General features: G+C 48.2%; 1 protein-coding gene across 2 annotated transcripts in view; it reads right to left on the bottom strand.

The window, feature by feature from the left end:
• The window catches only part of SEMA4F (ssemaphorin 4F), a 143,275-nt gene that overhangs the window by 110,587 nt on the left and 10,819 nt on the right, over positions 1-21,869 (bottom strand). The window contains exon 1 of one of the 2 annotated variants that reach the window (XM_073343167.1): positions 8,904-8,955. The exons of the other annotated variant lie outside the window; for it this stretch is intronic. The gene's annotated coding sequence lies outside the window, so the exon portion shown is untranslated. Of the gene's footprint in view, positions 1-8,903; positions 8,956-21,869 lie in introns of those variants that run through there. 2 annotated transcript variants of the gene reach the window in all.

The following is a 21,869-nucleotide window of genomic DNA, read 5'->3' as shown; positions in this document are numbered from 1 at the left end:
ACACCTTGGCCAATCAGCAGAGCAAACATTGAACAGCACAGAGCCTCCTGGAATTTGGCATCCAGGGCAGTCACTCTGCTTGCCCATCTCTAGAACTGGGCCTGGACCAAGGCACCAAGATTAAGTGACTTGCTGAAGGTCACACAGGAATATGTGGCAGAAACAGGAACTGAACTCAGTTCTCCAGAGTTTCAGGCTAAAATCTTACCCAGAAGGCCATCCTTCCCTCCTTCAGGAAACCTTGGTTCCATCCTGACAGACTTCTGGAGAGAGACTTCCCCACTGAGTGGAATCAGAGAGAACACACTGAACTCCTGACCCCAGGCCAGAGGGAGAAAGACTTGGGTCTTGTTCACTGCTCTAGCAGAAATGGCAACAACTGGCATTATGCCTGGTGGAATTTATCCCCCGACATAACAGCCAAAGCAAGTCAGGAGATCTTGATAGCGCACTTGTGCTGTGAGTGTAAATACCTGTCTCAGTATTGCCTTCTCCAACATATGAGACATCAGAGAGACCCAGTGGTGGACACTGTGCTCTGAACAGGAAAAGTCCCTGCCACAGCTGGCTAGAGCAGACTGCTCCTTGGCACTTGGTGTAGTACCCCCTCTATGGCCTGTCAGAAGTCGGATAGGTTTGGATATGATCAGAGGGAGAAAGTCTGGCAGGTCCGACAAACAGCTCTCAGCTCCAGTGCACTGATGTTGAGCCTCATCCACTGCAGAGTTCAACCACCCTGAAGGAGCACTTCAGCCCCTACCTGGGGTAGTTACTGCACATAGCAGAGCAGGGGAGAAAGGAATGGCCTGTCAGGTATGTTCTTCCTTCCCCTTTAACAGTGAAAGCATCTTAAATGTCCTGAGCCCCAGTGTTGCAGGTGCTCACAGTGTACAAAAGGGAGATGCCTGCCCCACACAGGCCACAGATGTGGCCAGGTGAAAGGAGTCATCCAGCTGCACAAGGAACTCATCCTCTTTCAGAAAATTTTGCAAGTCTGGGGTCTATCAGGGCTCCAATGTCCCTGCTGTTAGTGTAGGGACTACACTGTTAGTGTAGGGACCTTGTTTCATACAAAGTTCCCGGGACTGGAACTATGTATGCATTTCCTCAGGGCTCAAGTCTAGTTACAGGCCCAAGACACCGGGATATCTGAGAAAAATAGCTACGATGGTCAGACATTTGGTGAAAACTTGTTGCTATAGAAAGGACACAATGGGTCAGCGTTAGCGGGTAGAGAGCTCCCCTTGTAAAAGCCAGTGGTGGAGTCAGTGAGAGATCAAAAACACAAAAATAGAGGTCTTTGAAGACTGTCCTGTCAAGTGTTCTACTTTGATAGTAGGGGACTCTGATCGCGCAGAAAAATGCAGAACAAGATCTAATGGCTGGAAGCTGAAGCTATGTAAATTCAGACTAGAAATAATGTACTTTTTCAACAGTGAGGGGGTTTAACGATTGGAACAAATGCACTCAGGAATGTGGAGGATTCTCCATCACTTGAAATTAAGGCTGATCTCTTTCTAAAAGAGACATAACTCTTTATGCCAAGTTTACTAGGTGCATTTCTTTTGCCTGGATTATGCAGGAGATCAGACTCATGGTCATATTGGTCGCCATTCTGGCCTTAAAATCTATTAATCTCTGAGAAAGGGTTGGGACTGGTTAAGATACTACTGAAGGCTCCTCAGGGTAGGAACATGGAAGCTGGATGTTATATTCATATCTTACAAAGATAATGAAATACTTCCCATTCTAACAGTAGATTCAGACTTTAAGGGACCATCATGATCATCCAGTCTGACCTAAAAAGAAAAGGAGTCTCTAAGGTGCCACAAGTCCTAACAAATTTATTTGAGCATAAGCTTTCGTGAACTACAGATCACTTCTGAACTGCTGCACATTGCAAGTCACAGAACCTCGCCCACCTACGCCTGAAATAAACCTCTAACCTCTATAAAATCCTGTCAGTTAGAACTGGAAACAAACAGCAATTACTGAAGCTAAAAACGTTTAAGTCTGCAGGACCGGAATAACGTGCACCCCCCAGTACTAAAATAATTGGCAGATGAGCTCTTTGAAGCATTAGACATTTATTTTTTTAATAACCCTGGAAACACGGGGGAAGTTCCAGATGATTGGAAAAAAGCTAATGTTCTGCCAGTACATAAAGGGTAAAAGGGATGACCCAGGTAACTGCAGTTCAGTTAGTCTGACATCAGTCCCAGGTAAAATCATGGCAAGGCTGATGTGAGATGCAATCAGTGAAGAATTAAAAGACTGCAGTGGTATTAATGCAACTTGGGATAGTTTTAGGGAAAACAGGTCTTGTCAAACAAACTGTCATTTTTAAGGGCAATTACAACTTTAGTTGATAAAGTTAACTTTATAGACAGTGTATTTAGACTTCTGCAAGGCATTTGGCCTAGTCCTGCCTGACATTCTGATTATAAAATTAGCAGTATACAAAAATCAATGTAGCCCATATTAAAAGTGGATTAAAAACTGCTAAGACACCTCAAAGGAATCATCCTATCACAGTGTTTCCAGTGGGGTCCCACAGGGATCTATACTTGGCTCAGTGTCATTCAAGACCCACCAGTTGCCTGGGAAAATAAAATACAATCCTTTCTGGTAAAATCTGCAGATAAAAAAAACTGGAGGAGTGGTAATTGGCAACAGGTAATTTCTGAAGAGCGATTCTAGATCACATGGTAACCTGGGCTCATTCAAACGAGTTTTAACACAGCCAAATACACCTATGTACAAAGAGTGTAGGACACTCTTCTAGGGTGGGGACCACATCCTAGACAGCAGCAGCAGCATAAAAGACCTGCGGATCATGGTGGAAGCCAAGTGAAGATGAGCTCTCAGTGCAATCCTGTGGTTAGAAGGATTAAATGAGATTCTTGGTTGTAAAAATGGAAATATCAAGTAGGAGAACAGGGATGTGGAATAACCATTACATACAGCATTAATGAGACCATTGCTGGATACTGCGCCCTCTTCTTGTGTCCACACATCAAAGAGGACATGGACAAACTGAAGAATATAAGAACGGCCATACTGGGTCAGAACAAAGGTCCATCTAACCCAGTATCCTGTCTTCCGACAGTGGCCAATGCCCGGAGCCCATCCATCCCCCGTCGCCCATTCCCAGTTTCTGGCAGAAGCTAGGGACACCATAGAAGAACTATGAAGACTGATTTGAGGTCTGGAAAACCTGACTTACAGCAAGAGACTGAACAACCTCAATCTTTAAAGCTCAGTTAGGAGAAGACTAAGAGGCAGCTTGCTCACTGTCTGTGAGCATCTACATAGGGAGAAGATCTGATTGCATAGAATCATCACAGAATCATAGAACTGGAAGGGACCTCGAGGGGTCATCTAGTCCAGTCCCCTGCACTCAAGGCAGGACTAAGTATTATCTAGACCATCCCTGACAGGTATTTGTCCAACCTGCTCTTAAAATTCCCAATGATGGAGATTCCACAACCTCCCTAGGCAATTTACTCTAGTGCTTAAACAATTAGGAAGATTTTCCTAATGTCCAACCTAAACCACCATTTCTGCAATTTAAGCCCATTGCTTCTTGTCCTATCCTCAGAGGTTAAGAACAAGTTTTCTCCCTCCTCCTTGTAACAGCCTTTTATGTACTTGAAAACAATTATGTCCCCTCTCAGTCTTCTCTTCTCCAGTCTAAACAAACCCAATTTTTTCAATCTTCCCTCAGAGGTCATGTTTTCTAGACCTTTAATAATTTTTGTTGCTCTTCTCTGGACTTTCTCCAATTTGTCCACATCTTTCCTGAAGTGTGGTGCCCAGAACTGGACACAATACTCCAGCTGAGGCATAATCAGTGCAGAGTAGAGCAGAAGAATTACTTCTCGTGTCTTGCTTACAATACTCCTGCTAATACATCCCAGAATGATGTTTGCTCTTTTTGCAACAGTGTCACACTGTTGACTCATTTAGCTTGTGATCCACTATGACCCCCAGATCCCTTTTGGCAGTACTCCTTCCTAGGCAGTAATTTCCCATTTGGTATGTGTGCATACTGCTCTTTAATTTGCAGACAAAGGGAGAACATGATCCAGTGGCTGAAAGCAGAAGAAATAAATTCAGATTAGACATAAGGCGCAATTTTAAGCAGTGAGGGTAATAAACCATTGGAACAACTTACCTAGGGACACGGGCATTCTCCATCATTTGAAGTTTTTACATGAGTATCGGGTGCCTTTCTAGAAGATATGCACTAGCTCAACAAGAATTTATGCAGCCAGAAGCAGGAGTCCCCGAGTGGCATTCCGTGGCTTGTGTTACATACGAGGTCAGACTAGATGAGCACAATGGTCTTTTCTGGCCTTAAACTCCATCAGTCAGAGAGGACAGTTAAGACTGCATGGTCTGTGCATGTGAAGCAGCAACTTCACTGGTCACCACAGGTTATGGATAGCCAGAGACCAATGAAGCAGCATGCGAGAAAGACTGCAACACCTAGGGAAGTTTCATCAATTATCAGAGAAATGGCTTCCCCAGCTGTGGCAGAATTTTTTCCTGGCCATAGCATTAGTAAGGTCCAGACCAGTAGAAGAGACCTAGGTTATGGGCTAGCCCATTAACCCGCATACACCCATGAATGAGTGTAGAGCGTATGGGTGTCAGGAGCTATCCAGTTATTTTGCAGTGACTGGGTTATAGGACAGGGAGTGGAAGGCACCTTCTACGCTACAATATTTAAAAAGGGCTCTAGAGGTGATCCTGGCAATTACAGACCGGTAAGTCTAACGTCAGTACCGGGCAAATTAGTTGAAACAATAGTAAAGAATAAAATGGTCAGACACGTAGAAGAACATAAATTGTTGGGCAAAAGTCAACATGGTTTCTGTAAAGGGAGATCGTGTCTTACTAATCTGTTAGAGTTCTTTGAAGGGGTCAAACAAACATGTGGACAAGGGGGATCCAGTGGACATAGTGTACTTAATTTACATGAGAGCCTTTGGCGAGGGACCTTGTCAAAGGCTTTCTGGAAATCTAAGTTGTCATGGAATAAGAGGGAAGATCCTTTCATGGATTGAGAACTGGTTAAAAGACAGGAAACAAAGGGTAGGAATAAATGGTAAATTTTCAGAATGGAGAGTGGTAACTAATGGTGTTCCCCAAGGGTCAGCCCTAGGACCAATCCTATTCAACTTACTCATAAACGATCCGGAGAAAGGGGTAAACAGTGAGGTGGCAAAGTTTGCCGATGATACTAAACTGCTCAAGATAGTTAAGACCAAAGCAGACTGTGAAGAACTTCAAAAAGATCTCACAAAATTAAGTGACTGGGCAGCAAAATGGCAAATGAAATTTAATGTGGATAAATGTAAAGTAATGCAAAGGAATGTTAGGAATCATTAAAAAAGGGATAGAGAATAAGACGGAGAATATCTTATTGCCCTTATATAAATCCATGGTACACCCACATCTTGAATACTGCATACAGATGTGGTCCCCTCATCTCAAAAGAGATATACTAGCATTAGAAAAGGTTCAGAAAAGGGCAACTAAAACGATTAGGGGTTTGGAACGGGTCCCATATGAGGAGAGATTAAAGAGGCTAGGAGTTTTCAGCTTGGAAAAGAGGAGACTAAGGGGGGATATGATAGAGGTCTATAAAATCATGAGTGGTGTGGAGAAAGTGAATAAAGAAAAGTTACTGATTTGTTCCCATAATAGAAGAACTAGGGGCCACTCAATGAAATTAATGGGTAGCAGGTTTAAAACAAATAAAAGGAAGTAGTTCTTCACTCAGCACAAAGTCAACCTGTGGAACTCCTTGCCTGAGAAGGTTGTGAAGGCTAGGACTATAACAGGGTTTAAAAGAGAACTGGATAAATTCATGGAGGTTAAGTCCATTAATGGCTATTAGCCAGAATGGGTAAGGAATGGTGTCCCTAGCCTCTGTTTGTCAGAGGGTGGAGATGGACGGCTGGAGAGGGATCACTGATCTGTTAGGTTCACTCCCTCTGGGGCACCTGGCATTGGCCACTGTCGGTAGACAGGATATTGGGCTGGATGGACCTTTGGTCTGACCCAGTATGGCCATTCTTATGTTACTCATTGGCTTTTCCTCCCAGTTTCTCTGACAGCAGTTTTGGATATACTTTGGGAACTGCAACCAGCTAATCTTCTGCAAGAGGAGCCCTGTCCATGGCTGGTAGTTGCCAGTCAGGGCAGGGCTACACTAGAAGTGCCACATCAGCGCAGCTGCACTGCCGTATTGTGTCTGGTGAGGACACTATGCCAATGGGAGAGCATCTCCCACCGACAATGCCAGGATGGACAGCATTTAGATCACTGTAACTTGGGTCACTCGGGAGGTGTCTTTCACACCCCTGAGCAATATAAGTTATATCAACTTAAGCAATAGCATAGACCTTCTCTGAGAGGCCAGGCCTGGCACTGGTGAGGTGTGTTAATGCCCATGGGGAAGACAAGCTGTCACCACCGACCTGTGCTCAAGAAGCCACATGAGAACATTAACTTTCTCCTTAAGAGGCTTTTTGAGACAGGCTGGTGCATGGAAAGGGCAAGCACATGGCTATGATGGAGCCACTCCAGCTGTCCTTGGATTGCAGACCTGCTATTCCTAGCAGGATAGTTTCAGAGCTCATTTGGGATCATGGAAAGGACGAGGGAAATGGATGCACGTTGAGTAGATCCATCAGCAGCCTTTGATCCCACTGGTCACAAGGAAGGATGAGTTGCCTGCACAGATAGAACAGCACTTGGGGGTGCACTCATAGAGTAGGCGGTACTGCCAGGCCATCACCCTCCAGTTAATCTGTAGCTAAAACCCCTGAGAGTGAAAAACAGAGCTGAGTATCATGGGCACATCTATGACACTCCAGCCTAGTGGCAGTTCTGCAGTCTCCTTCCTCAGCCCTCTGAATGGACACCCACTGCCCCAAGGCCTGGCCCAAGACACAGAAAGCAATCACCAATGCTTTCCCATACTAGACACCTGCCTATCCAAGGAGATGCCATGGTTAAGTGCCAGAGCCACTAGAAGGAGGTGCATTGGGAGCAGCTTGTTTCATAGTATGGGGACTCCCCATACTTTGATTTCTCTTCTCGCTCTCTCCATTCCTACAGGGAGGTCACCAGCCTCTCTGCTTGCAGGGTCCTTTTTGAATGCAAGATGCAGGCTCCCCTCCTCGTCAGGACAGAGATCAAGCCAAGTGGAGCTCAAAGGCACAAGAAGCTCTTCAAGCTGTTCCTGTAATTGTTTTTAAAGGCCCAGACGTGCAAAGGCCAGATTGCACCAGCCTGGCCTGTCTTCACAAAGAGCCCTTGTTTTGGCCTCCTCCAGGCAGTATCATGCCTAAGCCCCCTCTGTCTGCCCTGTTTGCCTTGGGAACACACTGCAGCCTTTGTCCTAGGTGAAGAGGAATGAGAAGCCCTTGTACATGGCAAAGTTCACAAGTTACAAACATTCCAGGAATGGCTGCAGCAGCATTTGGCTCAGGGGCCAGGCTCCCTACAGTTCAGAGGAAATGGGAGGGTTGCAAGTGAAGCAGTAGGGGCGCTACAAACTGGCAGGTGCACCAGCTCCATGGCTTTGTGTGGCAAGAGAAAGGCATTGACAGCTCGCTAGTCCTGACATGCAGAATGTCCACACAAGTCGGGGGTTGTGGGCCCCAAGTGCCAGCTCTGCCTCAACATGCAGAGACGCGGGGGCATCAGGTACCTCTGCTTGAGCCAGCCTCTTCTGTCCCACGACTACAACCATAATAGCCAGCTCTGCAGCCTCCTCCTTCACCAACCACCATGCACCTCAGGGCTCTCTGTCTCACACCACAACCTGCTGCTGGAAATAGCCCCTTCCCTTGCATTTGGTGGAAGCACTTTAGATGCAACCTGTATGAAACTGCACTGGGAGAGTTATACTACAAAACGGTAACAGATTAACATTTGTGTTACTGTAGCATGTTCAAGTGCTCCCAAGGGGTAGAGTGACTGACTTTTAAGAACATTTTATTAAAGTCAGAACCTAAGAAAAAAGCAAACTTGCAAGTTTAAGACCAGTTTCCCATCCACAACACAATAAAGTGCATTCTCACTCATTCAGCCCACAGCTTAGTAAATCAGCCAAAGAGAAGAGGCCCAGGGACTGGGGGCTAGAGGGGGGACAGAACTGGTCTCTGACCCTCTACAAGTATCATCTGTGTTATTAAACTAGACCCACACTCTTCAGAGCTTAAATTCAACCTTTGATGCTGACCTGCCTAGTCACTGCAGAGAGACGAGGTGAGTGAGGGGCTAGCTTCTATTGGAGAGAAGCTTTCGTTCTCCACAGAGCTCTTCCCCAGACGGCTGCAGTCAGTCCAGTATTGCTCCACGTAGCATGCACACTGGCCGAGTCAGCACAGCACTGCTGGCTGCCAACCAAGTATTGACCTCAATCTAAACATTTAGACTACAAAGTACATTTGTTAGGCAAGTGACATGACGCCGCCTTCTGCTGAATGAACCCTCTTCCTTTGATCATTCTCAGCTTCCCACCCCAGGTGCCTCACTTGTCCACCTGTCATGCAGATCGTAGTTCCTGAGGCAGAGACTGTCCTTGGTCATGTCTGTGGTAGCACCCAGCAAAATGGGGCCTGATCCTCACTAAGCACTCCCACAATTAAAATGACACGAAAAATGCCTCCAAGGGAAGCTTCGGATGCAGAGAACTAAAGCTCAGTCAGGCACAAAGAGAGGGAAGCTGGGGCCACAATGCCCACGTACCCCTGCACTGAATGCTCATCACCCTAAGAGCCCCAGCCTCCATCACTTGCTTCATGGATGTGGCTCGCAGCACTGGGCGCACATGTCCCAGGAGCGGGGATCTGCACAGGCAGTTCCGTGCACTTACTCACCATGGACCAGTGAATGTGCGCAGTCCCCTGGACCTCACTCCTCCCCTCCCCGGCAACATCAGCGGCACAGACTTTCTGTGGGAAATCAGCAGCCTGCATTTGGATCAAGGGTTCAGCAACAGTTAACTAGGTAGACACGGAAGAAACCCTCATCCCCCTGGCAGGGCCCTGCAATCCCCTTCATAGGGTTGACAGAGACCTATCAGCCCTGATCTCACCCTGTGGGCTCATTCAAGTGCCTGGAACAAGCCTAGCTCCATCTCAGACACAAAGGAAGCACGGCCCCATCCCCCTCTCAAGAGATGGGAGAGTCAAGTGATGGGTTATCAGAGGCAGAAAGGGAGTCCAGAAAGGCAAACCCAGAGCTGTGTGGGAAGGGGATGAGTCATGCAGCTTTTACTGCTACCCCCTAAGTGCATGGGGAAAAACTGCTCCAAGCTAGGAAATTATTGGTCTCCTCAGACAAGCAGCTTGTGCTAGTTAGCACTAAGCTGGGAATAAAACAACTTTCAGATCCAGGATTTCAGCCCCTGCCTTCAGTAGGAAGAGGTGTCTTCTTAACTCCAGTTAGCTAACTCAAAGTAAAATTCTTGTTAAGACACAGCCTGAGGGTTTGGGTTTAACCCATCTCTACTTCAGACACCCCTGCTGTGTGGAAACCCCTAAATAAAACCCTTAAGAGAATCCACCTATACTAGACTAACTCAGCCTGGGGTAAAGAACAAAAGTCTGAAAGGTGTCAACACTAGCACTTCAAAATTGTGGTCACTACCTGGAGTTAACGGGCAATCAGATTAATACAAGGGAAAAACAGTCTAGTGTAGATGAACACTTGGGCATCAGATATATGATCTCCTTACTCTTTCCCACCAATTCTTGAGCACTGATGCAGCTCCTAGCACAGAGGAGGTGTCAGCATTGCAGGTGTTTCTATCATATCAGACCTGCTCCTTAAGCATAAGAACGGACATGCTGGTCCGTCTATCACAGTATCCTGTCCTCTAACAGTGGCCAGTGCCAGGTGCTTCAAAGGGAACAAACAAAACAGGGCAATCATCAAGAGATCCATCCCCTGTCATCCAGTCCCGGCATTTGGCAGTCAGAGGCTTAGGGACACCCAGAGCATAAAGTTGCATCTCTGATCATCTTGGCTAAAAGCATCTATGAACTTATCTAGTTCTTTTTTGAACCCTATTATAGTTTTGGCCTTCACAACATCCTCTGGCAAGGAGTTCCACAGGTTGACTGTACGTTGTGTGAAGTTATACTTCCTTTTACTTGTTTTAAACCTGCTTCCCATTAACTTTATTGTGTGACCGTTGGTTCTTGTGTTACGAGAAGGGGTAAACAACACTTCCTTACTCACTTTCTCCACAACATTCATGGTATTATAGACCTCTCATACCCCCGCCCCCCAAGTCATTTCTTTTCCAAGATGAATAGTCCCAGTCTTTTTACTCTCTCCTCATACAGAAGCTGTTTCATACCCCTAACCATTTTTGCTCCCCTTCTCTGCACCTTTTCCATTTCTAATATATCTTTCTTTAAGATGGGATGACAGTATTCAAGGTAAAAAGAAAAGGAGTACTTGTGGCACCTTAGAGACTAACCAATTTATTTGAGCATGAGCTTTCGTGAGCTACAGCTCACTTCATCGGATGCATACCGTGGAAACTGCAGCAGACTTTATATATACGCAGAGAATATGAAACAATACCTCCTCCCACCCCACTGTCCTGCTGGTAACAGCTTATCTAAAGTGATCATCAGGTTGGGCCATTTCCAGCACAAATCCAGGTTTTCTCACCCTCCACCCCCTCACACAAACTCACTCTCCTGCTGGTGATAGCCCATCCAAAGTGACAACTCTCTTCACAATGTGCATGATAATCAAGTTGGGCCATTTCCTGCACAAATCCAGGTTCTCTCACCCCCTCACAAAAACCACACACACAAACTCACTATCCTGCTGGTAATAGCTCATCCAAAGTGACCATTCTCCCTACAATGTGCATGATAATCAAGGTGGGCCATTTCCAGCACAAATCCAGGTTCTCTCACATCCCCCCCACCCCCATACACACACAAACTCACTCTCCTGCTGGTAATAGCTCATCCAAACTGACCACTCTCCAAATTTAAATCCAAGTTAAACCAGAACATCGGGGGGGGGGGGGGGAAACAAGAGGAAATAGGCTACCTTGCATAATGACTTAGCCACTCCTAGTCTCTATTTAAGCCTAAATTAATAGTATCCAATTTGCAAATAACATACCATGGATTTATATAGTGGCATTATGATATTTATTGTCTTATTATCCCTCTCTTTCCTAATAATTCCCAACATTGTTAGACTGACTGCTGCTGCACATTGAGCGGATGTTTTCAGAGAACTATCCCCAATGACTCCAAGATCTTTCTTCAGTAGTAACAGCTAATTTAAATCCCATCCTCCACCCACTCCCTTCTCCCAAGCTCCCACCCCACCCCTCCCCCATCTCCCACCCCCGCCTCTTCCTGCCCAGTTCTCCCCTTCCCTTGAGTGTGCCCCATCCCCACTCCTCCCCCCAGTGCCTCCTGCATGCCATGAAACAGCTGATCGCAGCAGGTGGCAAGTGCTGGGAGGAAGAGGGAGGGGTTGATTGGCGGGGCAACAGGCAGATGGGAGGCGTTGGCTGCCGGTGGGTGCTGAGCACCCACCCATTTTTTTCTGAGAGTGCTCCAGCCCTGGAGTCAGTGCCTATGGATTCAAGAGCCCTCTACCATCTTCCCTTCAGGCAAGTCCTTGTAGACTGTGATCAAGTCACCTCTCAACCTTCTCTTCGATAAGCTATGTAGATTAAGCTCCTTCTGTCAGTATTCTTGCCAGCAAGTTAAAGAAGTATGAGCTGAATGAATGGACTATAAGGTGGATAGAAAGCTGGCTAGATCATTCGGCTCAACGTCTAGGTGGCAGCCAATATCAAGCGGAATGCCTCAAGGGTTGGTCCTGGGGCCGATTTTGTTCAATAATTTCAGTAATGATCTGGAGGATGGCGTGGAGTGCACCCTCAGCAAGATTGCAGATGACACTAAACTGGGAGGAGAGGTAGATATGCTGGAGGTAGGGATAGGATACAGAGGGACCTAGACAAATTGGAGGATTGGGCCAAAAGAAATCTGATGAGGTTCAACAAGGACAAGTGCAGAGTCCTGCACTTAGGATGGAAGAATCCCATGCACTGCTACAGACTAGGGACCGAATGGCTAGGCAGCAGTTCTGCAGAAAAGGACATAGAGGTTATAGTGAACAAGAAGCTGGATATGACTCAGTGTGCCCTTGTTGTCAAGAAGGCTAACAGCATTTTGGGCTGTATAAGTAGGAGCATTGCCAGCAGATCGAGGGATGTGATTATTCCCCTCTATTTGGAATTGATGAGGCCTCATCTGGAGTACTGTATCCAGCTTTGGTCCCACACTACAAGAAGGATGTTGAAAAATTGGAAAGAGTCCAGCAGAGGGCAACAAAAATTATTAGGGGGATGGAGCACTTTACTTGTGAATAGAGGCTGAGGGAACTGGGATTGTTTAGTCTGCAGAAGAGAAGAATTAGGGGGAATTTGATAACTGCTTTCAACTACCGAAAAGGGGGTTCCAAAGAGGATGGATCTAACTGTTCTCAGTGGTACCAGATGACAGAACAAGGAGTAATGGTCTCAAGTTGCAGTGGGGGAGGTTTAGGTTGGATATTAGAAAAAACTTTTTCACTTGGAGGGCAATGAAGCACTGGAATGCATTACCTAGGAAGGTGGTGGAATCTCCTTCCTTAGAAGTTTTTAAGGTCAGGCTTGACAAAGCCCTGGCTGGGATGATTTCGTTGGGGATTGGTCATGCTTTGAGCAGGCAGTTGGACTAGATGATCTCCTGAGTTCCCTTCCAACCCTGATATTCTATGATTCTAAATGTGACCCACATTCTTCGTTCCCACAGGTGTAAACTTGCCTTTGGTTTTATTAAAACTTGCTGCATTTTGTCCAGTTTACAGAACCTGCCCTTATTTACCACCACAGCAAGATTTGTCATCTGCAAACTTTACCTGCAAGGTTGTTGATCCATTTCATTCCAGTCCACCCACCTGGGGAACTGCGCTGATCCTAGTGAAATACTGGAAAGGGAAAGCCCTGTATGGACACAGCCACAGGTAAGCTAGTTCCACCCACATGGCAGAACAAAGCCATTTCAGACAGACAGCTAAGGTAGGGGGGATGGACAGCAGAGAAGGAAGGGTAGGGTTTCTGCCTGGGACTGTCATCTGATGTGCTGAAATTACTTCTGAGCCCGTTTTCCGTGACAACTTGGAACTTCCAGAACCCTCCCTTATTGAGCCAGACACATTAGCCTGTTGCAGCACAGACCCATGGTCCAGGCCACGCCCCCAAAGCTGCAGACTTTAACTAAAAACTGCTCAGCAGGTCACCTATCTCCAGCATCCAGACACCCAGTTCCCAATGGGACCCAACCCCTAATAAATCCGTTTTACTCTGTATAAAGCTTATACAGGGTAAACTCAAATTGTCCGCCCTCTATAACGCTGACAGAGATATGCACAGCTGTTTGCTCCCCCAGGTATTAATCACTTACTCTGGGTTAATTAATAAACTAAAGTGATTTTATTAAATATAAAAAGTAGGATTTAAGTGGTTTCAAGTAATAACACAGAACAAAGTAAGTTACCAAGCAAAATAAAGCAAAAACACACAAGTCTAAGCCTAATACATTAGGAAACTGATTATAGGTAATCTCACCCTCAGAGATGTTCTAAGAAAGAAAAGGAGTACTTGTGGCACCTTAGAGACTAACCAATTTATTTGAGCATGAGCTTTCGTGAGCTACAGCTCACTTCATCAGATGTTTACCGTGGAAACTGCAGCAGACTTTATATACACACAGAAATGATTTCTGTGTGTATATAAAGTCTGCTGCAGTTTCCACGGTAAACATCTGATGAAGTGAGCTGTAGCTCACGAAAGCTCATGCTCAAATAAATTGGTTAGTCTCTAAGGTGCCACAAGTACTCCTTTTCTTTTTGCGAATACAGACTAACACGGCTGTTCCTCTGAGAGATGTTCTAGTAAGCTTCTTTCACAGACTAGACTCCTTCCTAGTCTGGGCCCAATCCTTTCCCCTGGTACACTCCTTGTTAGTTCCAGCAGACATTTTACCTGTTAATCAGGGGCTCTCTCATGACTGGCACCTCTTTGTCCTGCTCCACCCCCTTTTATAGCTTTGGCACAAGGCGGGAATCTGGTGTCTCTAGGTTCCCACCCTCCTCCTAAATGGATTCCAGATTTAAGATGGATTCCAGCATCATGTGACATGGTCACATGTCCCTGTGAGACATCATTTTTCATTACCCACAGGCTGACCCACACGTATGCAGGAAGGCTTGCAGGTAAATAAACCCATTCACAACCAGTTGTCCTAGTCAATGGGAGCCATCAAGATTCTAAGCCACCATTAATGGCCCACTCTTTGTATAATTGCAATAGGACCTCAGAGTTACACTTCCTATTTCTAGCTTCAGATACAAGAATGATACGTGCATACAAATAGGATGAACGCACTCAATAGATAAGCTTTCTAATGACACCATACAAGGGGTATTTAGCGTAAAGCATATTCCAGTTACGTCATATTCAGAAGCATATTTCCATAAAGCATATGGAGTGCAACATCACAGTACAAGCCCCAAGGCACAGCATGGCAGAATAGAGCCATTTCAGACAGACAGTCAAGGTACGGGGGATGGACAGCAGGGAAGGAAAGGTAGGCTTTCTGCCTGGCCAGGAACAGTGTACTGGAGCCTGGGGAAAGTTTAAGAATGACATTTAACTGCAGGAGCAGCAATAGGGGGAGGCCTGCTCAGATAAGCTTCCACGGAGCTCCCTGAGCAGGATGCTGAGTAACTAGACGCTCAGCCAATAAACAAGACACTCATGGCATCATCAGGGCTCAGTCAATCAGCTGGCCAAGTGCCCTGCCTTCCAGATCACTCCGCAGCTGTCCGAGAGCTGATGAGTTGGTTCCTGGGCATTACATGTAGGTACCATGCAGGAAGGGCAGGTTTTATAAAGAAAGGAAATACAGGGATGCCCTAGTTCCCCATTTCACAGCCATCTGGTCTCCAGGGAAGAAGAGCAAGCGTAACAGTCTTCTATTGCAAAAAGAAAAGGAGTACTTGTGGCACCTTAGAGACTAACCAATTTATTTGAGCATAAGCTCACGAAAGTTTATGCTCAAATAAATTGGTTAGTCTCTAAGGTGCCACAAGTACTCCTTTTCTTTTTGCAAATACAGACTAACACGGCTGTTACTCTGAAATCAGTCTTCTCTTGGTGAACTGCTCCCCTCCCCTGTCCCTTGCAGCCATTCAAGGGGCCCACAAGGTATTACTCGGACAAAGAAAAGATCATCTTTTTGTTGAAAGATGATCATGGAGTCATTGTGGATAGTTCTCTGAAAACATCCACTCAATGTGCAGCGGCCGTCAAAAAAAGCAAACAGAATGCTGGGAATCATTAAGAAAGGGAGAGATAATAGGAGAGAAAATATCATGTTGCCTCTATATAAATCCATGCTACGCCCACACCCTGAATGCTGCCTGCAGTTGTGGTCACCCCGTCTCAAAAAAGACGTATTGGAATTGGAAAAAGTTCAAAAAAGGGAAACAAAAATGATTAGGGGTATGGAACGGCTGCCATATGAGGAGAGATTAATAAGACTGGGACTTTTCAGCTTGGAAAAGAGACGACTAAGGTGGGGGATATGATAGAGGTCTATAAAGTCATGACTGGTGTGGAGAAAGTAGATAAGGAAGTGTTATTTACTGCTCCTCATAACACAAGAACTACGGGTCACCAAATTAAATTAATAGGCAGCAGGTTTAAAACAAACAAAAGGAAGTATTTTTTCACACAACACACAGTCAGCCTGTGGAATTCCTTGCCAGAGGATGTTGTGAAGGCCAAGACTATAACAGAGTTCAAAAAAGAACTAGATAAATTCAAGGAGGATAGGACCATCAATGGCTATTAGCCAGGATGGGCAGGGATGGCGTCCCTAACCTCTGTTTGCCAGAAGCTGGGAATGGGCGATGGGATGGATCACTTGATGATTACCTGCTCTGTTCACACCCTCTGGGGCACCTGGCATTGGCCTGTTGGAAGACAGGATACTGGGCTAGAGGGACCTTGGTCTGACCCGTTCTTATGTGTTTGTACAGCCCTAGAGCATTTGGATCGTTGTCTATGAGCAGGGCTCCAATGTGCTGTGGTCACGCCTCCCCATCAGAACAAACCCACCATCCTCTCCGGGCTGCTGGCCTCAGCCCAGCACATTTGTGCTGACAAGTTTGGACACTGCAAAGCAGAAAGTTCCCAGAGAGGCAGGAGGAGGGTCAGGAAGAGGAGCCTCACAAACACCATGAATGCAGGGCTGGGCTCACAGTCTGGCCTGCACCATCTCATCTCTTCGCGGAGCCTTCAGCGAGTTGCTACTGACATTGTAACTTGCCACCGCAGGGAAGAAATTCAAGCACAGCAACCGGCTCATACCCAAAGAGAAGGCTCTCCAGGACGGACTTGTTTGTGCAGCCACTGTCAGCCACACACAGCAGTGAGAGTCAGGGCGAGCAATATCTTACTAGAGTAACTTGTTAATAAATCTAGGCTAGAGCAAGGGGTCTTAGAGTGCAGCCAGCAACTCTTGCTGGTGGCCTCTCTGACAAACCTGTCTCTCTGTCCCTGCCTCCCGCAGCCCTTCAGTGAGAGCCCACCCCAGGAAAGGTGGGTCGGGAACTTACTGGCTGCCAGGGGAGTCCCAGGCTCCCTGTGCCCTGGCCAGGCAGGAGTGGGGAGATGCCCAAGGAGGTGCCCCAGTGACTGAGCACTGCAGCTGCCTCCACCAACAAGAGCCACCTCTGACACTGCACACACCGGCCCCATTTCTCTCCAGAGGCACTGCCCAGAGCCCCCAGGTAGCTGTGCAGTGCAGAGCACCTATCCCTGCTGGTGGCACCAGTGCAAACACCAAAGGCCATATATCTCCCCTCCCTTGGAAATAGCTCATCAGGAGTAACAGCTGGGTGCTGTGGGTAGGTGCCGCTGCTTTGGCCCCACAATCTCCAGCCATGATTTGACATGGTTGCGGCCACACAAAAAATCCACTGGTGGTCACGTTTGAGAAATGCTGATTGTGTTTTATGTTGTCTTTTTGTCACCTTGTGTTTCCAAAACATTAGACTTGCTTTTATCTGAATCGTGATCTTAGGGTCCGTGAAACAAACTTCAGTTTGGCTTTGCTGTAGAGCAGAGGTGGGCAAACTACAGTCCGCAGGACCCTCCTGCGTGGCCCCTGAGCTCTGGGGCCGGGAGGCTAGCCCCCGGCCCCTCCCCTATTGTTCCCTCTCCCCCACAGCCTTAGCTCACTGCACCGCCGGTGCAATGCTCTGGGCAGTGGGATTGCGAGCTCTTGCCGGGCAGCGCAGCTGCAGAGCCGCAGCCTGACCAGGTGCTCTGTGCTGGGCAGTGGCATGGCTGGCTCCAGCCGGGCGGCGTGGCTGCCTGTCCCGGTGCTCTGGGAGGCACGGCTATAGCGCCACCAGCCACCGGTGCTCCAGGCAGCGTGGTAAGGGGTCAGGGAGCAGGGGGGTTGGATAGAGGGCGGGGGAGTTCAGGGAGGTGGCCAGGGGAAAGAGGTGTGGATAGGAGTCAGGGCAGTCAGAAGGCGGGGAACAGCCTGACCCCTGCCAAGGCTTCAGCCCACCTCAGTGTGCACTGAACAGGCTGCCCCAGAACAAGCCTCCTCACACTGCTACTGGGCCTTGCCCCGTTCACAATGGTCCCTCTTCTCTTGGGCCCTCACCTCACATGCCTCCAGCAGGGTTAGCACATAATTCTCACTCAATCTGGGGCACCGCTGGCAACGGTCCTGCCAGCATCCAACAGGGCAAGACAGTTATGTACAGACAGCAAAGCTGGTGCTCAGAAAAGTCAGATCTGCCCCTTCCTCTTCCCATTTTATTCTGCTCTGGGGCAGCACTGCCAGGTCCACACTCACTGGTCAGAACCCCACCCATAAGCTCAGATGGTGAGATGTTCTCCTGACTGATGCCCTGGGATCTCAGAGTTGGGTCATGCTAGTCTGTACCTGGGAAGGAAGAAGTGGAGAGAAGCCCCAGAAACACCAACGCAGCTGGGATGTACTGTGGGTGTAAACTCCCCTCGGTATCCACAACCCACCTTAGCTGGGCTAAGGTTACCAGGGATGGTACATATGATGCTGGCAACCCAGTGCCAGCTTGTGCCAAAGTCCCTCTGTCTCCCTAGGGCACGGACAGATATATGGCTGGAATCAGCCTGGCTCCCCTGTGTATTGTTAAAATAGGCGTTCGGGTTCTAAGAACGTGTTTAGATTTTATGGGATGCTGGTGAGCTGCTGCCAGCATTAATCTTAGGCCACGTCTACACTACCCGCCGGATCGACGGGTAGTGATTGATCTATCGGGGATCGATTTATCGCCTCTAGTGTAGACGCGATAAAACGATCCCCAATCGCTCTGCCGTCGACTCTGGAACTCCACCAGGGCGAGAGGCAGAAGCGGAGTCGACGGGGGAGCAGCGGCCGTCGATCCCGTGCCGTGAGGACGCAAAGTAAGTGATTCTAAGTTGATCTAAGATACGCAACTTCAGCTACGAGAATGGCGTAGTGGAAGTCGACGTATCTTAGATCGATCCCCCCACCCCAGACCAGGCCAGGCCTTACTCTCAGCATCTGTATCCCACGCTGTACGGTAATAGCTGAGTGGCTGTACTGTGAGCCTCTGAGACTGTGTAACTCACCAGACACATTAACTGGTGTGAAGGGCTCATCTCCAGCAGAAGATGTAACATCCTGCCCAATAGGGAAGGTCTATTGACCAGACAGACTATTGTGGGATGCCAAAGAGGACAAAAGACATTTGTTGTTTTGTCTCCCCTCCCCCTTGAAGATGAGTCATGCAAGCAGATTCCTCCCCTCAACCGAGTTTGCAGCTCAGAATAGAAAGAAGGAGGGGGATAAAAACCCCTGACAAGAAGGAACTATATCTCGGTGCTGCTTGGACTCTAAGGGGCCAGGTTTTCTAGACATAAGCAAGGGATCCCCAGCTGTTCAGCCTGGGTTAGCCCTAAAGGACACATAGATCTTGCTTATTACAGAAGCCTATATTACCTTTTGAAACGTAAGATTGTAACTCATTTGTGTGTGCGTGCACGCTCACCTGCTTGAACATTGTAAATAACTCATTTCCTTTTTAATAAATCTTCATGTAGACAATCCTGTAACAAACTACAAGTGTTGTCTTTGGTGTGGGACACTAGATCTCTGGTAAGTGACTGGTCCTTTGGGACCAGGAACAACCTGAATATTGCTGTAATTCATGGTGCAAGGGACCACCTATCATAGACACACTTTCTTTGGTGGAAAGACAGGTTGGAGCACCCAAGAGGACCATCTGTGATTCCGTGGACAGGCTGTTAAGTACCTGGGGAGTTTACACTTGCTAACTGGTTGGTAAAATCTAAGTGTAGAACTCTCAGCCACTGTGGACTCTGCACCCTGAGGCTGGTACGGATGCTCTTGGGTCACTGCAGCCAGCAGGACAGGGCACGAGCAGGAAGTGCCAGAATGGCTCAGACCCAGGGAATGTGTGGTTCCGGCACCTCGAAGAGCCAAAATGTCACGGTAAGCTGAGCACCCGTGACTGGCAGAACTGAGAGGCCAAGCGCCCTTCCTGGGTCAGGGCGAAGTACTTCTGCTCCTTCCACACTAGCAGTCAAACCAAGGCCAGGCCCTGCAAGCAGCAACAAGTCAATCCCTTCGTGCGAACGGGACGGCACTCCTTCTCAGAGCAAGTCCCCCATGCCTTCCTGAGGCCAGCCAGGTACGAGGGGGACTTTTCTCCCACACACCCCCGTCCTTGCTGTATGCTCCTGCTGTGACCCCGTCTTCAGGAACGCCGGCCAGCGGCAGGACCCGGGCTGGAGCCCACACAGTTACTTTGCACTCTGTGTCTGACTGAGAGAAGTTGCCCTGAGGGAGAGGGGGAAGTAAAGTACTCTTCTCACTCCACTCTGGGCTTCAGCACCCGGCGGACTCAAGAGCTACTGTAACTTGAAAAAACCCTCTGACTCTCCTCCCTGGTGCAGGATTTTCACTGGAGCAGATGCCATGGACTGGGGAAAAGGGGAAAATAAGCTGCCCTCTGACTATTCCACTGAAACCAAGAGACCAGCTTCTCTTCCTCAGCAGCACCATGAGCTTGGGATTTCAGGCAGAGAGCCATTTCCCTCCTGTGCTGGGCCACACCTGCAACCATAAAAACCAAAAGGAGACAGTTCTCAGCATGCGTCCTGTGTGCACCTGACAGCTCCACAATGCTGCAGAGCGCCTCCGCTTCCCCTGGGTAAATCTTGTTAGCTGGCTTCTCCTGTATAAATCTTGCCAATTAGAAAGTTCCCTTGTTCAGCTACACTTTCCCTTTGCTGGTGTAGCTCTATTCTCTGGATCTTCTGATCTTCCCCTTCCCACCATGGGGCAGCCTTTGTCCCAGCTGTTCATGTTAGCTTACATGCAAATACAAAGCCTCTCCCTCAGGCCAGGCTTTGACTGAAGGTTTAAACACAGCCAGCCAGCAAACTTCCCTCCCCCATGTAACTACAGTTATTTCAGCCACCGCCCAGGTGCAAACCACAGCCACTTCCCTGCCCCCGCCCCCACCCCGAACAGGGCAGCACACCCTACGGTCAGTCAGTCCAGGCTATTGCAGACTGGGGGCAGTGGAGGAGTTGGAATCGAACTCCAAAGCCAAGGGATCCCACAGAGAACAACTTGTCAGCACCTCCTTTCTCCCACTCCAGCCCCAGCATCTGCCCACTAACCACAAGAGCAGCAGCATCATGCAGGAGAAGTAGGTTCACACATGCCACCAGGGCAGCTGCCAGCCCACGGGTGCAAGGTGTTTGCACACGCAGCATTGCTCAGCATGCAGGTCACCAGCTTCAGCTTCCAAATGGATTTTAGGGGAGAAAAGACCTCCACTCTCTGTGCAGACAAGGGGAAGTGCTCTTCCAGCCACCAGCAGGGCAGCTTAGGGTTAGCATGAAGTGAGCTGTAGCTCATGAAAGCTTATGCTCAAATAAATTGGTTAGTCTCTAAGGTGCCACAAGTCCTCCTGTTCTTTTTGCGGATTGTGATGAAGTGGGACTCTTCTTAATGTTTCCTCTGAATAGTATGGGGGTGCCTCAGTTTCCCCTAGGCAGTTCTTAAGTATCTAGGTGGTGGGGTAAGGGTGTATGATCATTGCAGAGCCCTAGAGGGCCCGTGTGTGCAGGAGTCTGGACACAGAGAATGGCCGACACCCTGTTTCCTGGCAACTGATGGCCTGGGCCCTTCCCCCCTGCAAGGTGAGAGCTAAAGGGTTGGAGAACAAAGGAATCAGGTGACCACCTGGCCCGGGAAAGGAACAAAGCCCAGAGGAGGAGGGGCTGGAGGGAGTTTCAGTTTGGGGCTGGCTGGGACATGGAGTGAAGTGCAGACATGGTTGTCTGGCTCACTGCCCCCCAAAATGGACCCAGCTGAGGGGTCCCGTTCTCTGCACCTGCAAGCTCTGTTTTAGACCATGTTCCTGTCGTCTAATAAACCTTCTGTTTTACTGGCTGGCTGAGAGTCACGTCTGACTGCGGAGTTGGGGGGCAGGACCCTCTGGCTTCCCCAGGACCCCGCCTGGGCGGACTCGCTGTGGGAAGCGTACGGAAGGGCAGAGGATGCTGAATGCTCCGAGGTCAGACCCAGGAAGGTGGAAGCTGTGTGAGCTGTGTGTCCTGAAGACAGGCTGCTCACAGAAAGGCGACTACCCCAGAGTCCTGACTGGCTTCATGGGGAGCAGTT

The sequence above is a fragment of the Lepidochelys kempii genome, chromosome 4, assembly GCF_965140285.1.
Source record: "Lepidochelys kempii isolate rLepKem1 chromosome 4, rLepKem1.hap1, whole genome shotgun sequence".
NCBI classification, from domain to species: Eukaryota; Metazoa; Chordata; order Testudines; family Cheloniidae; genus Lepidochelys; species Lepidochelys kempii.
Note: the sequence above shows the minus strand (reverse complement) of the source record. Positions and strands in the feature narration are given on the sequence as shown.